Genomic DNA, 24,058 nt, shown 5'->3' on the forward strand with positions numbered 1-24,058 from the left:
TGTATAATCTAATAATGTTTTTACCATTTAGTTTGACGTATTTTTAAAATTTTAAATGATTTATTTGATCCATGAGTTATTTAGAAATCTTAATTTCCAAATGTTTGGAAAATGTCCCAAAATGGAAAATGTCCCCCCCAAAAAATGTCCTTTTTGTAACTGATCTTTAATTCTTTTGTGGTCAGAAAACAGTTTCTATGTCATTTCAGTTCTTATAAATTCATGTGTCTTGTTTTATGGTCCAGCATATGTTCTTTGTTGTTGATTGTACCAAGACACATGTATATTTTCATGTTTGTTCTTGTAGTGGTTGGTTGTAATATTCATTTAAACCAAGGTGGTTTATAGTGTTGTTCAGGTCTTACATATCTTCACTGATTTTCCATCTACTCATTTTACCAGTTAGTGTGAAGGGAGTATTTGAATCTCCAGCTGTAATTGTAGGTTTATCTATTTCTCCTTTTATTTCTGTCAATGTTTGCTTTATGTGTTTTGGAACTCATGAAATTATTGACTGCATACATGTTTAGAATTATTTGGTAGTTTTGATAATTTGACATTGTAAGCATTATGAAACATCCCTTTATTAATTCTCCTGTACTCTTCTTTGATATTAATATAGGCACTCCTGGTTGTAGGATTAATGTTTATAGATATATCCTTTTCTATTTTATGTTTCTTATCTGTGTTAATTTAAAGTAGTATCTTATAGGAAACATATATATAGTTGGGTCTTGTTTTTTTTACTTAATCTGACAACCTCTACTTTTAATCTAGTATAACAGTCTCTACTGTTTAATTGAGGTGTGTAGACCATATATATTTACTGTAATTATTATTATAGTTAGATTTAAGTGTGCTATCTTACCATCTTTGTTTTCTACTTGTCGTACCTATTTTGTGTTTTCTCTTCCTCTTTTTATACCTTTTTTGGATTACATATTTTAAAAATATGCATTCCATTTAATCTACTTTCTTGGTTTATTAGTTTTATTTTATGTATTTGGTAGTTGCTGTAGGGTTTTACAACATGAATCTTGAACTTATCACAATCCACCTTCATCACTTTAGAAATAATGTAAGATCCTTACAGTAGTGTACTTCCAATTTCCTTCCCTTCATTTTTTTTTGCTATTGTCATTGATTTTATTCAACGTATATTATTACTGTACATTATTACTACTTTTGCTTAATATCTTCTTAAAACTTAAATGTCATAATTTGTCACATGCTTACCATTTGTTACTCTTTCTTTGTGTAGAGCTAGGTTTCTATCTGCTCTTTTAAAAAATTTAATAGACTATATCTTAGAGCAGTTTTAGGTTTACAGAAAAATTGAACAGAAAGTACAGAGTTCATATATGCCACGCCAACCGCACCCTTTGCAGGTTCCCTATGATTAACCTCTTGTATTGGTGTGGTACATTTGTTACAATTGAGGGCTGATACATTATTATTAGCTAAGTCCATAGTTCACATTAGGGCTCACTCTCTGTTGTACAGTTCTGCTACCCTTTTTCTACTTGTTAAAACTCTTCCTTCAGTGTTTCTTGGATTGCAGGCCTCCTGGTAACAGATTGTCTCAGCTTTTGTTTGTTTGAAATGTCTTTATTTCCCCTTTGTTGGTGAAGAATATTTCTGCTTTATATAGATTTTAGCTTAACACAGTTTTTTTTTTTTTTTCTTTTTTTTTAGCACTTTACAGGTGTAATTCCTTTGTTTTAAACTTGTTGCATTACTTTTGACAAGGAGTCTGGTAATTCTTATCTTTGTTCCTCTGTGTGTAATGTGTCTTTCCACTTCTTTGGTTTCTTGTAAGATTTTCGCTATATGACTGGATTTCTATTATGTGCCTTGTTGTGGTTTCTTTGTGCTTAATCTGCTGTATGTATGTTGAGTTTCTTGAATATGTGTGTTCAGTTTTCCTCAAATTTGGAAATTTTTTGGCCCTGTTTCTTCATACATTTTTTGTTTCTCCTTCCTTCAGCAATTCCAATGACATTATTTTTAGATTGCCCTTGATATTCTCACAGGTTCTTGATGATCTGTTTTGCTCTTTTTGCTGTTTTTATATCTTCAATTTTGTGATATTTTCTGCAGTTTAATCTATTGTTAATTCCATCCGGTTACTTTTTTGAGATACTGCATTTTTCATGTTTAGAAAATGCATTTTATTCTTTTAAAAATCATTTTCTTTTTTGTTCCTTTAAAAAAATTCAGCAATAGATTTATAATGTTTTGAAGTTTATGCCTTTAAAGACGTCCTCTCTTGCTTCTAGGCTTCTTTCTTTTATCAGGTTTCCCCCCTAGGTGGTGTGGGTCACACATTTCTTCATTTTCTTATGTTTAGTAAGTTTTGATTGACTCCTGGACATTCATTGCACTGTTGTCTGGATTTTGTTGATTTCCTGTCAAGAGATTCCTATTTTGTTTTGGCAGACTGATAAATTTCTTGCAGACATGTATGAACCTTTTGAGCTTACTTTTAAACTTTGTTCTGGCAGATCTAGTGTAGCCTTTACTATTATAGGACTAGGTTAGCACTTGGCGGTGCTGCTGCGTCATTTTCTACTGATTGCCCAGGTTTCTCTGGGTGAAACTTGAACATTCTGCAGTCTTATGTAATCTTTGGAAATTTTTTTTTAATTATAGTGCTTCCTGATCATTGTTCTTTGCCTGGCCTTGTGAATTTCACTTTATTCATGCACACATTCGATGAAAAACTATAGAGCTGTGTTGTTACGTGTGGTAGCCATTAGCCATATGTGGCTCTTGAGTGCTTGAATTATGGTTATTCTGAATTTACATGTGCTGTATGTGTAAAACACACTGTATTGGTCCGTTTGCATTGCTATAAGGGAATACCTTAGACTGGATAATTTATAAAGAAAAGAGGCTTATTTTGACTCATAGTTCTGCAGACTTATAAGAAGCATACTCCTGGCATCTGCTTCCAGATGAGTGTGTCAGAAGTGTTACAGTCATGGTGGAAGGGAAAGAGAAGCAAGCTTGTCATGTGGGAAGAGAAGCAGCAAGAGAGGGCAGCAAGAGAGAGTGGGTGGGGGAGGTACTAACAACCAGATCTTGTGTGAACTCAGAGTGAGAACTCATTACCAAGGGGAGGGCACCAAGTCATTCATGAGAGACCTGCCCTCATGACCCAAACACCTCCCACCAAGTCCCACCTCCAACATTAGGGATTACATTTCAACATGAGATTTGGGTGGGGACAAATATCCAAATCATTTCAAACACACTGAATGTTAGAGATGTAGGTTGGAAAAACGTATATGAAAATCTCATTTTTTAAATATCAGTTACATCCTGAAGTGATAATATTATGACTCTATTGGGTGGTATACATTGTATTAAGATTAATTGCACCTTCTTTTTACTTTACAGTGTAGTTACTAGAACATTAAAAATTACATTTTAGGTTCATATTATGTTTCTTTTGGGCAGTGCTGCTCTAGAATCCCTCTGCAGATTTCAGGAGCACTTTCTCTCCTGAGTACCATCCTTTTGCTAATCTGTCCCACAAATTCCCACTACCTCAGACTTCCTAAATTTTTATCTGTCTCTTGTACTCAGTGAGTCCTCCATATTCTTCTTGGCTTCCCTTTTCTGCACTGTCATCCTGACTGTGCATCCAAGTATTTGTAGGGATACTTTCCCTTTTTCCAGGCCTCACAGTGCTGAGCTGCTCATTGTCTGATGTTTTAAAATTGTAGTTTTATATATTTTGTCAGTTTTCTAGTTTAGTTCAATGGGAGAGCATTCCGATACCAGTTGCTACATCATGGCTGGTAGCAAAAATCTTAAGGCATGAGGAATTGGGTGCCCTTATGAGTTCACCCTCATTTGAATTAAAAATACCCTTTGCAGCTAATCCTAAATTTTGATTACAAATGAAATTCATAATTTTGTGAGTTTCATTTTGGATTGACTTTGGAACTGTTTTCATATAGAAACTTTTGTTTTCTTTGACACTGCATTATGTTCATTACAGAACATCCAGTGAAATTTTGATTGTTTTCAAATGTAAGGTAGTACAAATAATTTGAACACTGGTTGAAGTCGTTTCATTTAACCATTCTTACTAGTACGGAAAATTGGAAGCTGAGAAAGTTGTACCATGGTATAAAACATGATATTCAACATTCAAATGTCCTTGATAATGCTTCAAAGGTCTCGTTTCTTTCAGGAGTACCTTCTATTAAAAAAGGCGTTTTGTTTTTAATCACCTATTTGAGATAGGAAAAAAACAAATTAGATTTTTTTGGACTCTTTCATACACCACTCGCCACGGGATACTTTGCCTCCAGTCACCAAAACGTGTTTGAGGGTTTCCCACTTACCAAGCAGTTCTCCAGTGTACACAGCTGGATTTCCTATAATTCAGTTCAATTCTAATACTATCTACCCGATACTATCAGATCCTACAGGTTGAGGGCTCAGCCTGACAAGACTGGCCCACTTTGGATGCCAATTGCAAGTCCCTGGTTGTGACCTGTACTTCTGATCAGTTGGCTATAAATCAGGGGTTCTCCCTACCCCTTCTTCTGGTTTGATTAATTTGCTAGAGCAGCTCACAGAACTCAGGGAAACACTTTATTTATGTTTACCCATTTATTATGAAGGATGTAGATGAATGGCCAGTTGGAAGAGATGCATAAGGTAGGGTGTATAGAAAGGGGCACAGAGCTTCCATCCTCTATCTGGTCATGCTACCATCCAGGAACCTCCATGTGTTCAGCAATCTGGAAGCACTCCAAACCCTGTCCTTTTTTTTTTTTTTTGAAGGGTTTGTTACCTAGGCATGATTGATTACATACATCATTGACCGTTGGTAATCAGCTCAACCTTCGGCTTCTCTCCCCTCCCTAGAGGTTGGGAGTTGGGGCTGAAAACATTAACTCTCTATTCATGCCTGGGTCTTTCTGATGACCAGCACACGTATTGAAGCTACTTAGGGCCCCCTAGTCACTAGTCATTTCACTGGCGTACAAGAGACACTTGCCACTCCAGGAGAAACCAAATATGTATTTCTTATTACATCACATTATTTCTATCCATGTGATTTGTGTGATGTTGTATAGTTTTTAGTTCTGGTAATTGTCATATAGAAACATTAAATATATTTTAAAAGATATTATGAAATTATCAATAATTGTAAATATTTCACAGCAGGTATCTACCTGTTCATGGTCTCTATCATATAGAGGTATTGATGTACAATGTATATCTGAACCTGCTCAAATGTACTGGTCTTCTGAGACTGAGGTTTGCTTTGCTGTATTAGGCATTCATTTTTTTTCCACCTCTTTATTCAACAAAAGCATTTACTGAACTGTGGTTATGTATAGCAGTTAAAAGCATTCCTGTATTCTAATCCTGGCTTCACCACTTTACTAGCTGAATACCTTGGGAAGTTGCTTCTTTAGTATTTGCATTGCGTCTTGAGAATAGTAATGGGGTAATAATGTTGTTGTTGGCATTACGTCAGGTAATGACATGTAAAGCAATTAGTATGCTGAATAGCATATGATAAATACTCAAGTATTACTGCTGCTCTTGTAGTTGTTGTTATTACATTAGGCTTTCTCTGGGTACATTGTCTATAGTTTTAATCTCCTTCCTCTGACAGTACTTCCTTCCCTGCTTAATTTTTTTTTCTCGTTAAGGACTTTTCCACCAACCTACCACCTATGTTATATATTCCTTATTCACCTTGTACTGTAGGTCTCCCCACTAGAATGTAAGCTCTGTGAAGTCAGGAATAGGGATAGGGATTGATTCCTAGCACCTAGAAAAGTGCCTGGAATATGTTGGATGCTTAGTAAATATTTTCCAAATGTATTATACTGAATCCTGGGCCAGATATTGACTAGATATTGGGGATATAAAAAGAACAAAGTACAAAGTTCCTTCTTTTAAAAAAGCATATGGTATAATAGGGGAGACTCATACTTGTACAACTAACTACAATAATTTTACTCCCTGGGAGTGATGGTGATAGTTAAGGTGTACTGAAGATGGCATCACCGAACGCGTCTTTGAATTGGACATTTGATCTATATAAGAGACAAAGGGGAAAGTTATTTCCAGGTGGAGGTAAAAACAAAGTTAAAGAGCTTAACAGTTTTGGCAATGGCTTGTTGTCCAGGTTAACAATGTATGTCAACGGGTAGTAAAGGGAGATAGGGATAGCAATTAGAGGTCCAGGTTGTCTCCCTTTTAGATGGACAGAAGCCGTGGGATTTGAAGGTTCAATATATGAAATTTGGTGATAACTGACTCAGCACTAACATTTTATTTTTTTTTTTGAAAGACTGTGTTTCATTATAGATTACTGTAAAAGAACTATAAAAACTTGATTTTTAACAATATAGTCTTTTAGAAACTACTTGAAAACTAAGTACAAAATACATCATCAATAACTACATTTATATAATTGAGGAATACATTTTGATGTGAGAATTTGTACTGTGATGTGTAACTGTCAAATTTGTGTTTAATCACTTGTTTGCTATAGGCCAAATAGCTAAATTTTGGCTTCACTTTCAATTATTGTATTTTAGAAGTTGGTAATGCATCTAAGTTTGAGGAATTTTTTTCTGCATTTTAGTACAATTAGATTAAAAGCTGAAATGGCGTTTTAAAGCAAGTTTCTTTTACCTTTGCAAAAAAAAAAAAAAAGCCTTGTTTATGTGTTTTTATGTCTTTTAAAGTTTGGACTTTTAATACTTAATTTGTTAATATAAAAAGAATGGTTGGCAGTTTGTGTTGTTCCCTCCCACCCCCAAAGGAGGTGTCCATTTCCGAATAGAAGCAAAATCACTGTCATAATAATTAATACTGCTGAATCAGATTCAGAAGATTGGCGTTTCTGTGGAGAAATTATTTTCATTTGATGAAATGGATTTACTTGGGGATTGATTGAATCACCTGATCATGCATTTCTAAATTACTGTGTTAGCATTATAATTGATCCTGGCCAATGGGAGTGAGGAGAGAGAGAGCTTTCTTTTTTCTACCTGAATGTCTTGCTCTATCTTCAAGCAAGAATGTAGCAGGGCTGGGTTATTCTTTATGCACCTAATCCATTGAGCAGTGTTCACTAGTGTTCCTTTATTAATGCGAATTATGGACAACCATCAGTATTCTGTTCATTTTTGTCATTTTGTGTTAATTTCATTGTTCCCTTTAAAAGATAGCTAGCGGCCGGGCGCGGTGGCTCAAGCCTGTAATCCCAGCACTTTGGGAGGCCGAGGCGGGTGGATCACGAGGTCAGGAGATCGAGACTATCCTGGCTAACATGGTGAAACCCCGTCTCTACTAAAAATACAAAAAACTAGCCGGGCGTGGTGGCGGGCGCCTGTAGTCTCAGCTACTTGGGAGGCTGAGGCGGGAGAATGGCGTGAACCCGGGAGGCGGAGCTTGCAGTGAGCCGAGATCGCGCCACTGCACTCCAGCCTGGGAGACACAGCGAGACTCCGTCTCAAAAAAAAAAAAAAAAAAAAAAAAAAAAAAAAAAAAAAAAAAAGATAGCTAGCTAGTGAAAAGTACAGATATACACATTGTATTGAAATACAGGTATATTTTATGGTGATAACATAATTATTTCACAATTTTCTTGATGAAAGCAATATGGTGAACATTTTAAACTATTTAAAACAAGTTGTTTATTGAAACTAGTTAGTTCAATAGGCTATACACACAGTACAGATAAACATAAAGTATAACATATGATACAGAGGATAGGAAAATGGGACCTAGGACACCAAGTTTTGAATCTCACAATGCAAAGAATATTATTGAACATTTGAGTAATACTTGCTGAAGAAAAAGGATTTGTAACAATGGAAATAGTTGGCTAACATTTTGTTTTATTCCAAATAAAACAAATGACTTTTTAAAATTTAATTTTCATTTAACAGTATTTGTGGAGCTTTCTGCTAAGAATGGTGTCGAGTGCTAGAATTTTGTATAATTGTATATTTAATTCAGTTTTGGAGTCAAGAACAATAACGCACTCAAATTTTTTTCTTTTTTAAGGAATTGCATTTTGCGAAAAGGAACAAGAATTTTCTGCAAGGATCATATCTAAGTGCACTTTTTGCTGATACTTCATTTCTAGTAAGTCATTTTTTCTTTTCTATGTTAAGAAGTAAATACAATGGAAATGTATTTTAAAAATCAAGCTGTGCTTGTGAGATTGAATGGCAGTTATTATAGAGGTTTTCTTGGGGCCGAGGCGGGGCTTAATTTAGACCAGTTAAGGAAATTTGTAAAATTCAGTTGAAATGCATAATATTGTGTACTGGCAGTTTAGTTTCTCTTACATTTTGTCTGACGCTGCTGAAATAATCTCAGATTTTTTCATCTTTCACACTTCTTCCATATTCTTTTATCAGTTAACCTCTATTTGAAGAAAAAATTAAGTAGGTAGTTGGTAGTCACTGAGACAGTTAATAAGATGAAGGGAGCATTGGGGGACATGAGTTACATGAGCTGAGGAAAGATTTTGAAGTGAAAGATGACGTGGACATATCTAGCTGTATCTCATGAAGCGTGGGAAAGGTCAAATAGAAAAAGCAAATTTTAGGGGATCTTTTAAAATGTGGACATTTTAAAACACTTGGAATTAACTGCCTTAAATTAATGGGTTCATATTTGCAAAGCTCAGGAGTAGATTATTTTGGTTAAAAAAAATTACGTTGGCCTAGGTTAACATTCACAGTATCTCAGTAAGATGTGTAGTCCTCAAAAGTTTTCATGTGTGAAACCTTACCTGAATTCCACCTTCTACTTAAAATGGAAAAGAAGTGAATTATATTAATGCTAGAATATTTTAAAAGAAGTAATTTTGAAAAATGTTAGGGGATATTTTTCAGTGTGTTATAATGAGTTAACATTAGCATTTTAAATATTAGATATCATTGATCAAGCCTGATGATTACGTCAGTAAAAATCTTGGAAAAGGTATCTTAAAAATTTTTTTTTTGCCCATTTCAGGAATACTTTTGCTACTTAACATAGGTCTGAGGTTGTTTTTCTTGAATAATTAAATAGTAGAAAGAAATAACATTTTACAAACTTACAAAAATGAGTTCTTTGTTAAAGTATTCTGACATCAGTTTCATATGGCTATATATTTTTCTTATAACTTGACTGAAGAACAGCCCATTTAATGATTGATAATCTTTTAGTTTAGGAGACTAGGAGAAAAGGGCCTGTTTATCCAGCTGATACAAAGTACCTTCAGTTTAAAACTTGTGTATGTGTAGGTGGGATGGGAATAGTGGAGTTTAATTCTCATTTTAAAATATAAACCTTGGTTAGTCTTCTGTAAATCTTTTTCTTCTTTTCTCATCATTATAGTTGACCCTTTCTATCCATAGGTTCCTCATCTGTGGATCAACCAACTGTGGATAAAAAAAACCCTATACTTCAAAACAATAAAAAATAATGCACCAATAAAAATTTTACATTGCATTAGATATTATAAATATTCTAGAGATGATTCAAAATATAGGAGGATTTGTGTAGGTTGTATACAAATACCACACCATTTTTATATAAGAGACTTGAGTGTCTAGGATTTTGGTATCCATGGGGGATCCTGGAACCAATTTCCCACTCCACAGATGCTAAGCAAGGATTTTACTTACGTTTCTCATCTGTTTACTTTGTTCATTAACTGCTGGAAACTGAGTGATATGAGCTAAAGCACTCATGCCCATGGCTGAGTACTCTGTACTTTCTCTGAACCTCAGTGATGACTGTGGGTATAACTTCATATGTTATATTTTGAGTCGTGTTTAAATTTTAGGGAATCCTCTATGCTGCTTCCTCTACTAGTCTCTAAGGATGTAGACAGTGTCTTACTCTTCATGACGGGCCTTCTGTAGTTCTATGGGTTGTGCCTGAGTTAATAACTACTTGCTTAGGAGTTAACTTTTGTACTTAGATTGGAAATGCCCTTTCTTTTTGAATAGATTAATATGTTAACTGGCGAAGCTCAGATTCGAGATTTTCCTTACAATTCTGCTGCAGTAGAAATTGGAGGTTTGTCATAGGGATTAGACAGAATTTCTCCTGGCTTTCCTTCATGTCTTAGAACTCCTTTGGGCTACTACATTTAGGTCAGTGATCCATTTTGAATTGATTTTTGTATATGGTGTGAGGTAAGGGTTGAAGTTTATTTCTTTGAATATAGATATCACATTGTTCCAGCAGTTTTTTTGAAAAGATTATATTTTCGCCTGTTGAATTATCATGGCACATTGTTGAAAATTAATTGGCCATTATGTGTGGGTCTTTTTCAGAACTCTGTTCTATTGATCTATATATCTATCCTTATGACAATGCTTCATTGTCTTGATTACTGAAGCTTTATAGTAAATCTTAAAATCTGGTAATGTAAATCCTCTAAGTTCTTCTATTTCAAAGTTGTTTCTTCTGTTCTGGATCCTTTTTATTTCTTTCTATGTAGTTTAGAATCAGCTTTTTAATTTCTCCAAAAAAAGCCTAACAGGATCTTGATTATGAATGTTTTTACCCTAGAGATCAATTTGGGAGAATTGACTTCTTGAGGATATTGAATCTCATTAATGCATGAGCTTGGTACCTCTATTCATTTAAATCGTCTTTATTTTTTCTCAGCAGTGTCTTGTAGTTTTCAGTGTAATGGTGTGACACATATTTTGTTAAATTCATCTCTAATTATTTTAATTTTATGTTATTATAAATGGGAATTTAAAAGAATATCATTTTCCAATTGATTGATGCTAGGATACAAAGGTAAAATTGATTTTTATATAAAACTTTATAATTTGTAATATTGCTAAATTAATTATTAGTGCTAGTGGCTTTTTTGTAGATTTCTTCAAATAGTCTATGTAGACCATTATCTTCTCTGTGAATAAAGACTATCTTATTTCCTCCTTTTAAATTTATGCACCTTTTATTACTTTTGCTTGCTTTATTACACTGGTTGGTAGTCCCAGTGCAGTGTTGAATAGAAGTGGTGAGAACTAACATCCTTGCCTTACTTCTGATCTTAGGTAGAAAACTAAGTTTTTCACTAGCTCTTGGTAAGAGGTTGTTGTTGTTGTTGTTGTTGTTTCCCCCCTCTCCTTTTCATGAATAGGTGTTGAATTTTGGTGAAATGTTTTTTCTGCATCTATTGACATGGTCACCTACCTCTCCTCCTGTTTGTCTGTGCATGTGGTCAGTTATATTGATTGATTTTAAATATTTAACCAACCATTCATGTATTCTTAGGATAATTATCACTTGGTCATGATGTGTTACACTTCTTGTATATTGCTGGATTCACTTGCTAAAATTGCATTGACTCTTTTAAAAAGTCTACATTCCTAGAAGGCATTGGATTGTAGTTTTTGCTTGCGTGTGTGTGTGTGTGTGTGTGTGTGTGTGTGTGTGTCAGGGTAATGCTGGTCTCATAGAATGAGTTAAAATTTCTTGTTCTTGAAGAATTTGCATAGAATTGATGTTATTTCTTCTTTAGGTGTTTGGTAGAATTCACCAATGAAGACCTCTGGACCTGGAGGTTCTTTGTGGGAAGGTTTTAAACTGTTACCGGCGGTGAATCTGCATGGGTCTGCAGCAACCTCAGTTCTTGCCTTCTCAGAAGAAAGAATTCGACTGAGGGGTATAAGGCAGAAGGAGAGACCGAGGCAAGTTTTAGAGCAGGAGTGAAAGTTTATTAAAAAGCTTTAGAACAGAAATGAAAGGAAGTAAAGAACACCTGGAAGAGGGCCAAGTGGGCAACTTGAGAGATCAGTGCTTGGTTTGACTTTTGACTCAGGGTTTTATATGTTGGCATACTTCTGGAGTCTTGTGTCCCTTCTGCCCTGATTTTTCCCTTGGGGTGGGCCGTCTGCATTCACAGTGGCCTAGCGCTTGGGAGGGGAGCCTGTGCAGTGTGTTTACTGAAGTCGTATGCATGTTTCCTTGAAGTATTCTTCCCTTACCAGTCCAGTGTCCTAGGAGGTCATACACCAGTTAAATGCCACCATTTTGCCTCTTAATGTGCATGCTGGAGCCGACTCGTCCAACTCCTGAGATGTTATAGGGAAGCTGCTGATCACCGGCTTCAGGTGTTTTTTATCTGTTGGGAGACTGCCTTTCACTGGCGTGGGCCGCGACCAATTATCATTTTAGAGAGACAGTTTAACAACTGCCTGACCATCAGCTGGTGATGGTGGGGGGGGAAGGGGTGTGTGTGTGTGTGAGTGTGTGTGTGTGTGTGTGTGTGTGTGTGGTGTGTGTGTGTGTGTGTGTGTGTGTGTGTGTGTAGCTTCTCCTGCCCTGCTCATGTCTGACTAGCTACCTAGTGTAACAAAACTATGAATTCAGTTTCTTTAACTCATGGATTTATGTTAATTCTTGTTAAATAAGCTTTAGTTGTTTCTTTTTCAAAGAATTTGTCTATTTTATGTAAGTTGTCTAATTTATTGGCACGAAGTTGTGTTTTAGGATCCCTGTTCTTTTACATTTGAAGAATCTGTAGTGCTATCCCCTTTTTTGTTCCTGATATTTGGAAACTTCCTTCTTTTTCTAAAAGAGTATTTAATCTTTTAATTTTCCTTTGTTTTGCATCCTACAAAGTTAGTAATGTTGTGTGTTCATTTACATGGAGTTCAGAGTATTTTAAAATTTCCACTGTGATTTTTTTTCCTTGACCCATGTGATTTTCAAATATTTTGTTAATTTTCCAGATTTCTTTCTCTTACAGGTCTCTAATTTAATTCTACTGTAGTCCAAGAACATCCTTTGTGTGATGTAAGTTCTTGTCAACTTGTTGAGATTTATCATAAGGCACAGTTGTGGTGGTCTGTGTTAGTAAATTTTTTTTTTTTTTTTAAGACAGTCTCACTCTGTTACCGAGACTGGAGTGCAGTGATGTGATCTTGGCTCACTACAACCTCCACCTCCTGGGTACAACCAGTCCTCCAACCTCAGCCTCCTGATTAGCTGGGACTGCAGGCATGCGGCCATCACACCTGGCTAATTTGTGTGTGTGTGTGTGTGTGTGTTTTTGGTAGAGACGAGGTTTTGCCATGTTGACCAGGTTGGTCTTGAACTGCTGACCTCAAGTGATCTGTCTGCTTTGGCCTCCCAAAGTGCTGGGATTACAGGTGTGAGCCACCATGCCCAGCCAGTGTTAGTAAAGAAGAATGTGCTTAGTGGAGTTTTCTAAAGATGTTAATTAACTAGGTCAAATTGGTTGATAGTGTTCTTTAAGACTTCTGTGTCCCTTTTGATTTTCTATTTGTTTCAATAATTTCTGAGAGAGGAGTGTTCAAATATTCAACTTTAATTGTGGATTTATTTTTCCTTTTACTGGTTCATGTGTTTGGAGGCTCTATTATTATTAGGTGCATGCGTAATAAGGGTTTTTACGTTTTCTTGATGAATTAGGTCTTTGTCATTGTTAAATTTTGTGAAATAGTTTGTGAAATAGTTTGCATAGTTTCTGACAAAAAGTCTGCTGTTCTTACCTTTTGTTCCCTGTATGTAAGTTTTCTATTTTCTTTGGCTACTCTTAAGACTTTATTACTGGGCTTTAGTCATTTGATTATGATGGGCCTTGTATGGTTTTCTTTGCAATAATGCTGCCTAGATTTTTTAGTTTATTGTTTAAAACCAAATTTGGAAATGTTGGCCACTATTTCTTCAAATGTTTTTGTTTTTGTTTCCCGTGTAATTTTAGTTATATATTTGAAATATTGTCTCTCTTGGCACTGATACTGCTTTTGTTTTTCATTTTTTTCTTTCTGTGCTTTATTGGTTGGTTAATAGTACCATGCCTTCAAGTGCACTGATCTTTTCTTCCACAATGAATAATCCCATCCAGGGTGTTTTTAATTTCTGAAAATCATTTTTCATCTCTGGAAGTTTTATTTCTTCATTATTCTTCTCATGTTCTTATTTTTCTTTCCCTTCTGTAGCATAGTAGGTTTATTTATAATCATTTTTTAATGCCCTTGTCAATTCCATTAACTTTACATTTTTGGATCTCTTCATATTGATTGACTTTTATTACATGGGCCACATTTTTTTGCCTCTTCTCATTCCCTGTAATGTTTGGATGCTGGACATTGTGATTTGACATTGTTGGGTGAAGGGTTTTTGTTGTTGTTGTTGTTTTTTGTATCTTCTATATAGTGTTGGACTTTTTGTACATATATAAATTGGTATCAGTTGAATCTTTTTGTTTAAGCTTGTCAGTGTTGGTCCAGAGAAGCCTTTATTGTGGGGTTAATTTATTGCCTGTTAAGGTTATATGCTTTTGAGGACTATACTCCATGCTCTTCTGAGGATTATTCTCAATTCAAAGTAATCCCAATCAGTATTCCAAAAATTTTGTTATTTGTCTGTTTTTGTGTTCTGCTATTTTGTTTTTGTTTGTTTGTTTGTTTTTGAGACAGAATCTTGTTCTGTCACCTATCCTGGAGTACAGTGGTGCAATCTCTGCTCACTGCAACCTCCACCTCCCAGGTTCAAGCTGTTCTCGTGCCTCATCCTCCAAGTAGCTGGGTCTACAGTCACGCATCACCACACCCAGCTTTTTTTTTTTTTTTTTGTTTATTTAGTAGAGACGAGGTTTTGCCATGTTGGCCAGGCTGGTCTCGAACTCCTGGCGTCAAGTGATCTGGCTGCCTTGGTCTCCCAAAGTGCTGGGATTATAGGTGTGAGCCGCTGTGTCCTGCCTCTGTTCCACTTTTAAAGATGTGTTCACGTTGAGCCAACCCAGATAATCCAAATTAATTTACCTATTTTAAGGACAAATGATTACCAACTTTAATTCCATCTGCAACCTTAATTCTCGTTTTCCATGTAATGTAACATATTCACAGGTTCTGGCAATTTAGGATGTGATTATCTTTCCTGTGTAATTATTCTGCCTATCACAACTTCCAAAGTTGAACTGTATTGTGCAAGGTGAACATCCAAGCTACCAACAGTGTTGAAAGCTTAGATTTGTTCAGTACATTTACAGACATTACATTCTTCTTTATGCCTGAAAGGTAAACCTTGTACATAAAGCATGAACAAGTAAATTGGTATGCTTTTTTTGTAGGATTCTTGGCTCAGGGCCTAAGGAGCTTTACAGTACTTTTTAGATTCTCACAGGTTTAAAAAGAAAAAAAAAAGGGCTGGGTGCAGTGGCTCATGTCTGTAATGCCAACACCTTGGGAGGCCAAAGATGGGTGGATCGCCTGAGGCTAGGAGTTTGAGACCAGCTTGTGCAACACGGCAAAACCTTGTCTCTACAAAAAATACAAAATTAGCCAGGCACTGTGGCACACAGCCTGTAGTCGCAGCCACCCAGCAGGCTGAGTTGGGAGGATCACTTGAGCCTGGGAGGCAGAGGTTGTAGTGAGCCGAGATCATGGCCTGTGTTGGGTTTTAAAGGAAATTTTGTGACTCAAGAATAGCCTAAAGTAGTCTTGAAAGAAGATCATAGTGGAAGAACTTTCTCTGTTAAAAACTTATATAAATCTACAGTCATTAATTTCATGAAATAAAGCCACAAGTATAAAAACAAAATAAATTAAATGCCTGGAAAAGGGTTCACATGTACACGGACACTTGCTTTACGACAAAACGCACGCTTTAGAGTAGTAGGGAAAGAATTATTCAATAAGTCATCCTGGAACAAGCGATAATCTATATGGAAAGAGATGACTTATGTTCCATACCATATGCAAAAATCAGTTTAAGGATGATTTGTATATTTCAACATGAAAGACAAAACTGAAACTTGTGGACGCTAATATAGATGAACAGGTTCATGCTCTTTGGCTAGGAAAATATTTCTTAAAAAAAATAAAAACGGCAAATATTAAAAAATTGATAATTTTGACTACCTTCAAATTAAGAAATTTTGTTCCTGCAAAGTCACCATTAAGAAAAGGGAAGCAAGCCAGAGCTGAGAAGATATTTGCAGTACCTTTAACAGACAAAAGACATGTATCAGAATATTCAAAGCACTTCTACAAATCATTGTGACAGAGACAATGCAATAGAAAAATGGGCAAGAGACATGAAAAATACTTCACAAAAGAAATTCAGATATTTAAGAAATGTGGGGAAAAAAGTACTTAACCTTATTAATAACCTGGGAAATGCGAATTACAACTACAAAGAGGCTCCATCATATGCCCACTAGAATGGCTGAAATTTTAAAAAGGAATTTATAGTACAAGTTTTTGAGAGGGTGTTAGGTTATGGGAACTCAGCCACTTTAAGAAACATCTTGACATTTACATACCCTGTGACCCGTTAATTTCTTTTCATGGGTATACACTTGAGTAATACATGTACATGTATGTGGAGAGATGTATTAAAGAACATTGGTAGCTGTTTGTAATAGCCTCACACTCAATATGATGTTCATCATAGTTGGCTACATAAATAAAATCATGATACATTCATACAATGGAGTACTTTACAGCTGAAAAATGGAAGAACTACAGCTACAGATAAATATCACAAAATGTTTCTCAAATGAAGCCAGAAATCACACATTATATGTGATTCCACTGATATAAAATAAAAACAAAATACGCAAAAATAAAACAGGTAAAATAAGCCGTGATGTTTAGGGATCTGTGCTTATGCCATGAAACAGAAAATGAGTAACAACAAAAAAAACAGAAGAGAGTTGCTACCAGAATAATCAGGAAAATAGTTGACTCCTAGGTGTGGTGGAGGAGGGATTTAATGATTGTTGAATAGTGGGTGATTTCAGGAGTGCTTATCATATTCTCTTAGATCTGAATTGTAACTTGAGTTTGTAATCAGTCCTTGAATTGTGAATTTTTGTTTTATGTATTTTTACATCTCTGATGTATACTCAAAATCATATTTTACTGAATAAATACAGATAAGGTTAGACTTAGAGCAGCATTTATACACAGGTTTGATTCAGATGATATGAGGTTAAAACGTTTTAATGTATTTGATATTTGAATCATAATGTAGAGAACCGAGATTATTTCTAGTAATGATAATTCATCTTTTTGTATGATTTAATTATTTGTAAAGCTTTTTTTTTCCAGTAGTTATGACATCCTGAGAAGTATTTGAGATAGGCATAAGTATCTGCATTTTACAAATGAGGGGGCATTAATTTTGAGAGTGAGTTGTTGGTGGTAGAGGATTAGAATCTCATTTTCATTTCTATGCCTTGCCTTGCTGTATCCTTTATTTCTCTTTTGTGTCCCATGTGAAGACAGGACATTGTTCTTTATGTAGGTATAATTAATCTGAGAATGAAAGACCATGGATGGAGGGGCTCTCCTCTTAACAGGGACAGTTTACAAAGTCTCCTTTCTAATGATTTTCGTAATATTATGCTTATCTCTAAGGAGTTCAGGGTGCCCTGTGATTATATCTTCAATTCTTATAATCTCCCGTAGGAGTTTTGAGCGATAGTCTTGCTGTGCTTTGTAGAAATGAATTGAGGTAGTAAAAGACATGAATCACTGAAAATCAAATTATAATTCATTGATATTTGATATTTTATAGACTGGTCATCCAGATAAAAATTTTGAAGTTAGTAGTTTGGATGATTTACCATGATCAACTAACGGTTTACATAGTTTTAAAATAATCGTATGTCCTGTTTAAGGAGGCCCAACTTAAAAAAACTCTGAACAACTTTTGCAGTTAAGTGAAGGGAGTGATTATTGACATTACAAAAAAAAATTGCTTCCAGTTTTAATCAAATTTAGTTAATTTCACTGTGAATGTAAGGTACTTGCACTGTATTTGCTATTCATTGTGTAAAACATGTTGTATATTTCACTAATAGGAATAGAGTCTAATAGGAATAGGCTGTGAACAATTTACCCCTAAGCTGCTTTTGTTTTTCCCCATTCAGCTCTGAATGTCTCTAATCTAAAAACACTGTGTGGAAGCGTACAAAAATATGTAACTTGTTATTAATCAGAGAAAGCCAAATTAAAATAGAAAGATGCCATCTTTTAAACCATGTTTTGGGTTTTTAGGTGATTTCTCCCCTCCTCCTATCCTGTTTTTATTTTGGTATATTGACTATTTTACCTAAAACATAATAGATAAACACATGATAAAAAGTGATGTTTTGGGCGAGCGTGGTGGCTCACGCCTGTAATGTCAGCACTTGGGGAGGCCGAGGTGGGCGGATCACCTGAGGTCAGGAGTTTGAGACCCAGCCTGGCCAACATGGTGAAACCCGTCTCTACTAAAAATACAAAAAGTTAGCTGGGTGTGGTGGCAGGTGCCTGTAATCCCCACTACTTGGGAGGCTGAGGCAGGAGAATCACTTGAACCTGGGATGTGAAAGTTGCAGTGAGTTGAGATTATACCATTGGAATCCAGCCTGGGCAATAAGAGTGAAACTCCATCTCAAAAAAAAGAAAAAGTGCTATTTTGTTGTTTTGATTTTAGGCAAAGGTACCAATATTCAGTATTTCAGTTGTCTTAACTTTTTGAACAAGTAGATAGTTTACAGGTATCATAGCTAGACCACAGCTAGTCTTTGCAAAGTTGGAAAAGGCCCCTCTGATTTTAAGTAAATAGTGGCTTCTGCTAGGGTTAGGGTGTTAGAAAGTGGAAGACAAGTTGGCTTTCAGACCCCACCTGCTCACTCTTGGCCCCAGGCCCATGTGCGTGGCACAACATTGTTCATGATGGCTTTGGGTCATAGTGATTTCTTGCTCTCTTCTTGTTAGTATGAGATTATTTTTCTCAATGCTGTCCAAATTTTTGTACTTTTATTGATCTTATTTCTTGAATCAGATGTTAGTATTTTTGAATTTTACCTAAAAATGTATAATAACCTAATTGAATTCAGAAGTTCATAAAATTAGTGTATTTGTAGGGTATGTTCTGGCTTTATGAAAGTTACGTAAAGCCAAACTGCACTTTCAAGTAATGACCATTAAGTCTATGAGCTTTATATTCAAAGTACAGTTTATGTTTTTATCGAATCATTTCTTTATAGCTGTGATTGTGTTCATATAACATAATGTTGTATTTTAAAAACATATGATAATATAGCATGTACAGTTCAGGCTCAAATGGAATACCTTAGTCATTTTCCATAAAATAATAGCTTATGATAGTCTCAGGCTAATTTAGAATTTGAAATTTTGCCTGGATTTAATTGTAAATATTAATTAAAACGTATTAGTTTAGTGGGAACAAAGAAAAGTTTTCTTATATTAAAAGTAATTAGAAGATAATTCCATAAGGGTAAAGAGTCTGCCATTGTGTTACAAATTATAGGATAATTCACCTCAAGCTTGACAAAGAGAGTATACAGTATGAGTGGGTTTTTTATTTATGTATTTTATAAGAAAATATATGGCATCATTTTTGTGTGTGGAATGTAGTTGCATTGTCTCATATTAAAATTGGTGTTAAAGTTATCTGGCATTTCTTGATTCTGGTTTTTCATAATCTTTTAGCAAAGTAGACAGCCACTTGGGTTTCTTACTTATTTAGATCAATTTTTTTCCTTCTAGTAGATACTGTTTAGAGGACCCAGGGTATCGTATTTAAATACAGTAAAGATTTTTAATTAACCTTCTTTTATATTACTGAAAGTGTTTGAAATCAATAATCGTATAGAACACTGGCAGTGAACAATCCAAAAATGAAATTACAAAAATTATAGTATTATCAAAATAATACAGTTCTTAGGAATAAATTTCACAAAAGACACAGAGCACCTGTACACTGAAAACTAGAAAGCATCATTGACAGAAATTAAAGAAGACCTAAATAAATGCAAAGATGTACCATCTTTATTGATTGGCAGGTTTAATCTTGTTAAGATTGCAGTCATCCCAAATCAGCATATTTAACACAATTCCTATCAAAGTCCAGCTGGTCTTCTCCCGCCGCCAGAAATTGACAAACTGATCCTCAAATTCATACAGAAATTGAAGATACCTAGAATAGCCAAAACAATCTTTAAAAAGAATAAAGTTGGAGGCCTCCCACTTTTGAATTTGAGAATTTACTACAAAGCTACTGTAACCTAGACAGTATGTTACTGGCATAAGGATAAACAAATCAATGGAACAGAGTTAACAGTCTAGAAATAAACCCTTGCATTTATGGCCAATTGATTTTTTTTTTTAATTAAAACAAATTTTCTTTTTTTACAATGATGCCAAGACAGTTCATTGGAGGGAAATAGCCTTTTTAACAAATGGTGTTCATACCCCTAACACCATATACAAGAATTGGCTCAAAGTGGATCAAATACTTAATGTAAGAGCTAAAACTATGTAGGCTAAGTCTTCATGATCCTGTATTTGGCGATGATTTCTTAGATAAAACCAAAGAGGAAATAGGTAAATTGGACTTCAGCGAAATTAAAAACATTTTGCTTCTAGGGACACTATCAAGAAAAATGAGGCCAGGTGTGTTGGCTCATGCCTATAATCCCAGCACTTTGGGAGGCCGAGGTGGGTGGATCATTTGAGGTCAGGAGTTCGAGACCAACCTGGTCAACATGGTGAAACCCCATCCCTACTAAAAATATAGAAATTAGCCAGGCGTGGTGGCAGGCACTTGTAATCCCAGCTACTCAGGAGGCTGAGGCAGGAGCATCATTTGAACCTGGGAGGTGGAGGTTGCAGTGAGCTGAGAATGTGCCACTGCACTCCAGCCTGGGTGACAGAACGAGACTCTGCCTCAAAAACAAAACAAAATAAAACAAAAAAAACTTGATGAGTGGGAGAAGGTTTTTACAGATCACATGTTTGTAAGCGTTAGTATCCAGAATATAAGAACTCTTACATCTCAGCAATGAAAAGACAGTAACCCAACTTCAAAAAGGATTTTCTCTGAAGAAGATAAGTAAATGACCAATAGGCACATGAAAAGATGCTTAATGTTATTAATTGTTATGGAAGTGCAGAGTTAAAACCACAACAGGATACCACTTCACATCCACCATGATGGCATAATAAAAAAGGACAGAAAATAACAAGTATTGGAGAGAATGTGGAGAAATTGGTATCATGCTTTGCTGGTGGGAATGCGAAATACTTCAGACTCCTTAGAGGGTAGTCTGGCAGTTCCTCCAAAAGTTAAATATTGTTAACATATGACCCAGCAGTTCTGCTCCTGGCAATATATCTGGGAGAATTTAAAGTATATGTCCGCACAAAAACTTGTGCACCATTATTCATAGCAGCATTATTCATAATAGTCAAAGTGGAATCAACTCAAATGCCCATCACCTGTTGAATGGATAAATGAAATACGGTGTATCCATACAGTACAATATTATTCAGCCAAAAAAGGATGAAGTACTGATTAATGTTATAACCCAGATGAACCTTGAAAACATCATGTTAAGTGAGAGAAGCCAGACACAAAAAGCTACAGATTGTATAATTTTATATTTCTAGAATAGGCAAATTACATAGAGACAGAAAGTAGATTAGTATTTGCTGGGGACTAGGGAGAGGAAGGAATGGGGAATACCTGCTAATGAATATCAAATTTCTTTTTGGGATGATAAAAATGTTCTATAATTAGATAGTGGTAATAGTTGCACTGCTTTGTGAATATGGTTAAAAAAAAAACACTGGGCTGGGCGCTGTGGCTCACGCCTGTAATTCCAGCACTTTGGGAGGCTGAGGTGGGTGGATCACGAGGTCAGGAGATCAGACCATCCTGGCTAACAGGGTGAAACCCTGTCTCTACTAAAGAATACAAAAAAAATTAGCCGGGCGTGGTGGTGCGCGCCTGTAGTCCCAGCTACTCGGGAGGCTGAGGCAGGAGAATGGCGTGACTCTGGGAGGTGGAGCTTGCAGTGAGCCGAGATCGTGCTGCTGCACTCCAGCCTAGGTGACAGAGCAAGAGTCTTCTCCAAAAACAAACAAAAAACACTGAATTATACACTTTAAAAAGGTAAGTTTCACGGTATATGAATACCATTCAAATACCATATTTAAATTCAACTTAAAAATCATATAGAATTGAAGACACCACCCTGAATAACACAGTGAGACCCCGTTTCTTCAAAAAATTTTTTTAAAAATTAGAGTCAGGGGCAGGGGAGAGGAGCTGAGATGAGAGGGTTCCTTGAACCTGGGAGGTTGAGCTACGATTGTGTTCCAATCTGGGTAACTGAGTGGAAATTCTGTCTCTAAAAAATAAGAAAAGGAAAACAGTGGTATGCTTCTAATAAACTACTGCTATCTAACCTGGATACTTTAGACAGTAAAGGGTCTTACTTACACCTGCATAATAGACATAAACTGGGATTTACTTGTCTCAGGTAAACCAGAATGTGTGTTCTCCCTACTTTGGTGTGTTGAAACTATTTTTCCTTCAGAAATGTGAAGAATATAAAATTCTTCTTGTATTCTTCTTTAGCAAGTGAGAAAAAAAAAGGAAAAGACCAAGAAAACCATGTAATTCAAGGAAACGGGAGAGATACTTTTCTATGGAAATGAAGGACATAAATGTGTGTATAAATTGCAGTGGGTAGATATAATACAGTCAGGAATTGATTCATTTGTATGATTTTGCTACTTCACTCTTGCACATAGCCAATCAGTGTTTGAATAAGGAGTTTAATATTGTAATAGAATAAAACAGAGGCTGTGAACTAAAGATGTACATCATCATAATCTGTGGAGCTTTTAAAAAGTACTCTTGCTTGGATATTAGTCTCAATTATGATTTGATAGTTTTATTGTGGGTCTAGGGCAAGTTTGTGCATGCAGAGTATATGTTTTAGTTCCTCATTTGAATCCGGTATCCTTTTAAGTTGAGAACCACTGCATTAAATCAGTGAGTTTTATTGATCCATTTATTGAACTATCTAGTTATTGTTTTATGCAACAATAGTAAACGGCAGTAGGAACTGAGAGAACCTCAGTCTAAACTATACACACTTTAACAGTCCCCCCAGCCACCCCTCCTAGGGTCATCCCTGTGGGTAATCTAGCAATTGTGATTCCTCTAAGTCTTTAATAATTGAGATTGAGAGGAGCCATTTCTTTCAAGGTACCATTTTTTAAAGGTACCTTGAAGCAGGAGTAGTAGAGGGAAGTAAGAAGCTCAAGTTCCTTTGCAAATGCTTGAAACTACAGTGTATCAGTGGAAGGCAGGGAAAGGTTATCGGTGTTGATATGCAGAGCAGGAGGGATTGGGAAATGGAGACCTTTGAGGAGGTCAGAACTCTTAAGTTAGCTGATAACTGCTCAAGGCATTTGTATTTTGACAGCCTATTGTAGCATCAGATAAATTGCCTTTTAAAGGTAACTATTGCAATGTAATGGTCCTTCCACATGCTCTAGTTTCCCTTGTGCAGCCATACACAACTTAGTAGAAATTGTTTTAATATTCTGCTACTGAAAAGTACCATAAACTCATGAAATTGGAGTTAGATGGCTCCTTGAAGGTTTTATCACATCAGTGACATTTTTGACCACTATTTAAATAGTTCCCGGTGGTGATAATGTACTGTTATGGAAAAAGACATGATATTAGCACCAAAATTTCAACTCTGCCTCCTTGTGTGACTTAGGGTGAGTACTAATTGTTTTGACTCGTAGTTGCTTCATTCAGGAGGTGGAACAGATGCCATCTACCTCACAGGGTTATTCTTACTGTTACATGAAATAATATATATTAAGGTCTAACACAGCTACTGATAAATGTAGAAGATATTTAATAAATATTAAGTTACCTTCCCTTCTGCAGTTCAGTGAAGAATAACTTCTTTTTTTTTTTTTTTTTAGAGATGAGGTCTCACTATGTTGCCCAGGCTGGTCTTGAACTTCTGAGCTCAAGTGATCTCTCAGCTTACTCTCCCAAAGTGCTAGGATTACAAGCATGAGTCACCGCGCCAAGCCCAACAATAACTTATAACTCCAAAAAATTGGTTCTTAGAGAATGTCCAACAGCCTGAGCTTGTAAATCTCATACTTTGACTTTTGCTTTCATTCGTTAAGCAACTATGGTAGCAGCTGAGGTTATAGGAGTAAATACAACAGACTTA

General features: G+C 35.6%; 1 protein-coding gene across 13 annotated transcripts in view; it reads left to right on the forward strand.

Moving 5' to 3' along the window:
* MEF2A (myocyte enhancer factor 2A) overlaps positions 1–24,058 on the forward strand; it is a 160,900-nt gene that overhangs the window by 25,041 nt on the left and 111,801 nt on the right. For 8 of the 13 annotated variants that reach the window (XM_077938239.1, XM_077938240.1, XM_015143137.3 and 5 more), the window contains 1 exon segment: positions 8,059–8,139. The gene's annotated coding sequence lies outside the window, so the exon portion shown is untranslated. 13 annotated transcript variants of the gene reach the window in all.

This window comes from Macaca mulatta, chromosome 7 (genome assembly GCF_049350105.2).
Source record: "Macaca mulatta isolate MMU2019108-1 chromosome 7, T2T-MMU8v2.0, whole genome shotgun sequence".
Classification (NCBI taxonomy): Eukaryota; Metazoa; Chordata; class Mammalia; order Primates; family Cercopithecidae; genus Macaca; species Macaca mulatta.